The sequence below is a fragment of the Pteropus alecto genome, unplaced genomic scaffold (assembly GCF_000325575.1).
Source record: "Pteropus alecto unplaced genomic scaffold, ASM32557v1 scaffold12, whole genome shotgun sequence".
NCBI lineage: Eukaryota > Metazoa > Chordata > Mammalia > Chiroptera > Pteropodidae > Pteropus > Pteropus alecto.
This window is the reverse complement of record NW_006432669.1, coordinates 137,665-141,521: the sequence shown is the minus strand read 5'-3', so window position 1 is coordinate 141,521 and position 3,857 is coordinate 137,665. Positions and strand designations below refer to the sequence as shown.

General features: G+C 30.6%; 1 pseudogene; it reads left to right on the top strand.

The window, feature by feature from the left end:
* Nucleotides 1–676: 676 nt before the first annotated feature.
* On the top strand, nucleotides 677–795 carry LOC112476267 (annotated as a pseudogene).
* The last annotated feature ends 3,062 nt before the right edge of the window (nucleotides 796–3,857 follow it).

Below are 3,857 nucleotides of genomic sequence, written 5' to 3'. Positions count from 1 at the left end.
TCATTATAGTATCATACAGAGTATTTTCAATGCCCTATTACTCATTTTTTAGTATTCTATTTTTATCTCATCTATTTGCCTTTTAGTTTTATTTTCTTTTTTAAATATTTTCTAGGAATTATTATAAGCATCCTTAACTTATTAGAGTATACTGTAAATAAATATTATTACAAAGTATAATTTTAAAATTTAAAACAGAATTCTTCCATTTACTCTCTCAATTCTTTATGCTATAGTATTAGACATTTTACTTCAACATACATTATAAGTCTCATAGCACATTTTTATTTGTTTCTTCAGTCAATTATCTTTTATAAAAATAAGAAACAAGAAAAATAATTTTATATTTTCACAAATATTTTTTATTTCTGTGACAATTCGTTCATGTATGTAGATCTGTATTTGTTCCTGATACCATTGCATGTCAATTGAAGACACTTTTTAAATACTTCCTATAGGACAGACTTACTGGTAAGAAAATTTACTGACTTATTTTCCCATAATTTTTTCGAGTATGTATCCTCAATATGAAACTCAAGATGTATTTTTCTCTTCATTTACTTAAAGTTATAATTTATATTCTGGCTTTTATTGTTTCTACTATGAATCCAACAGTACATTTCTCTTATTGTTTCTATGCATATAATGTTTTTTGATTGATTTAAAATATCTTCTAGTCTACAGCCATGTCAACCTGAACACTCCTGATCCCATCTGATCTTGGAAGCTAAGCAGGGTCGGGCCTGGTTAGTACTTGGATAGGAGACCACCTAGGAAGACCAGGTGCTGTAGGTGTGAAAAAAATAAAAATAAAAATAAAATGTCTTCTATTAGCCTTTGGTTTTCAGCAATTTGATTGTAATATGTTTTTTGTTTATTTTATATTGCTTGGGATTCATGTGTATCTTGGATCTCCATTTTAAATTTTTCCTCAAATTTAGGTAATGTTGGCTATTAATATTTAAAATGTTTTCCTACTTGAATCTACCTCTCCTCCTTTTTTCAATGTCTGTTACACACATAGTAGACTGTCTAATATTACCTAGCAGGTCACTGAGCCTCAATCTTTTTTTTCTCTAACTCAGATTAGTTTTTATTATCTTATCTTCGAGTTTACTAATCCTTTCTTCTTCGGAATCAATGTTCTATTTATTCAATTCAGTCATATTTTTGTTTAATATTTTAATCTTTAATTCTAGTATTTTCAGGTGGCTCTTTTTTATACACAATTTCAACATCCCTGCTGAGATTTCACACCAGTATATTCATGATGTCATATTTACCCTATATCTTTAAACATTTATAATAGTTCTACTATTTATGGGTCACTTTTTCCTGCTTCTTTGCAAGTCTAATAATTTTTATTGTAATATGAATACGGTGAATGCTACATTGCTGAGTGCTTGCATTTTTTAAATTCTTTTGAAGAATTTTGATATTTGTTCTGATAGTTTGGTAGCTCCTCTAAGGGTTGTTCTTAGGTTTTGTTAAAGCATCTCTAAAGTAATGCTATTGCTGTCGCATGACCTTTTTGAGCAATCAATTCTGTTCAGTGAAATCCACTCTGTTATTGAGAAGTCTAGTATCTCTGAAAACTGCGACCTCCAGAATATTTGTAATTCTCAAAGATCCCCAGTAGTTGTTCTCTGCTAGACTTAAATATTTTTTTCCTCCTGAGTATATGGAGCTTATTCTGACAAAATTTCAACAGATCTCCATGCAGATTTAGATGCTACCTCTCTGAGTGTCTCCCTATTCTCTAAAACCCTGACCCACAAATTCCACTCCTTCTGCAGCCCTGAGCCTCAATTTCTCTTCACCTAGACAAACTACTAAGATCTGTTTGGGTTCATAGTTTTGTGCTATGATTTAGAAAATGTTCTTAGGCAGAAAGTCAGGTTGAATTTGAAACACACTTTAAATGTCTTCTATCAAAAATTATAACTCTGCTGTCTGTTGTCTAGTGAATATAAAAAGTTCATAAATTTTATTTAATTTTAGACTTATTTAAATCTGGAGAGTAAATCTAATACCTGTTACTCTGCCATGGCTAAAATCATTCTTTTAAAAGAACCTGTAGTGTTAAAGAAATAACGGGAGAACTTCTAATAATAGCATGATAAATGTATATTTACATTGATGGTAATCCTTCAGAGAAAGACATTGCAAAGGCCAAAAGAGGCAAGGAAAACTGGTGGTGAGTTAGAAACCTACTTTAGTCCATTTTGCTACTTTCAATAAAACGTGATTCTAACTTGGCACCAGCTGAGTATGGCGATCCTAAGCCATATTTCTCATGGCTTTTCTTTCTCCTTGTCATGATCCACTAATCCTTGTTTCCACAATTTACCTGTTTCTGTTCACACTCCCTGTATGTTCTTATCTTATCTTTCTGAGTAATATAGGACAAATACTCACCTTAAGTACGTTAAACATAAAATATTTCCACAAAAAGCAGCCTTCATCTCTAAGGATGATGCAACTAACAATTTATATATATATTTGAATAATCTAGTTAAGTCTTGCTAAACTTAAAAAGCAGACTGAAAAACTGAAAGGAACAAGTGAACAAGACAAACAAAAACTAATAGACACAGACAACAGTTTAGTGGTTACCAGAGGAAAAGGGAGAAAGAGGGGAGGTAAGTAAAGGTAAAGGGTGTCAAATATATGATTACAGAAGGAGATTTGATGTTGGATGGTGAACACACAATGCAATATACAGGTGATGTATTTTTTAATTGTACACTTGAAACCTCTATAATTTTATTAACCAATGTCATCCCAACAAATTTAATTTTTTTAAAAAAGCTTATGAAACAAGAGGTGAGTCATGATATTGAAATTCTACTTGAATTCTGAAGGTATGTAATAGTTTGATAGTAGAATAAGTGATCCAAGCCTTACAAATCTAAAATCTAAAATTTATTAGTATATTTACAAATAATTACTTTTTGGTGTACTTATGATAGTTGAATTCACATAAGACTGATACACCAAGCAGGAAATAATTCATTAACTTATTATGGAAGATGATAGATACAGAATTGCCTGTCTCCTACATTTCCCTATCCTAGACTCTGATGCAGATACATCAAAAGAAATTGCCTTCTCTATAACATATTTTCCTAGTGTAGCTATACTCTTTCATTGATAAATTTATCCTTTAACTTGGTTGATATCATCAACGAAACTATAATTCAGGAAAATACTCCAGACAATCTCATATAAATTTTGTCTCCTCCTATTATAGATTTATTTAAATCATTTAACTCCAAAAGAGTTTTTAAAATTTTCTCTCCAGGTTTTTGGAGGTAACTACATTCCCTTACACTCCCAATATGCCACCAACTATACACAGCTTAAAAATCATCAATATAAGAACTTTGCCCTAATGATTAAAATTTGGATTTTTTTCACATTAAAAATTTAAAAAATATATATCTAGTGTTCAGTAATGTGACATTACAAGGAGGGAACTTGAATAAAGACTGAAAGTAAAACAGATCAGTTATTCTAAAAATTTTTGCAAGTGCTTCAAGGCTTAGAATATTGTAGCTACAGATGCCAATGAAAGAACATTCTTTTTACTTACACATAGTGGAAATCATTGCAGTTCTTACTAGCTTTTCTTAGTCAAATCCTAAGAAAGACATAAAAAACACAGCTATCACTTAAAAAGTTATATTTCAATATTATTAACATTCCTCAGCCACTCCCACATAAAACGTCCAACACCCAAAGCTAAAGATATTACAAAAATTTCTGTTCCTTAAAGGGGAAATATAGCTTTTGAAACGTGAAATATGTTTCAAAATGGGAACACCACAGAAATCCTGACAATTTCAGCAAAATAA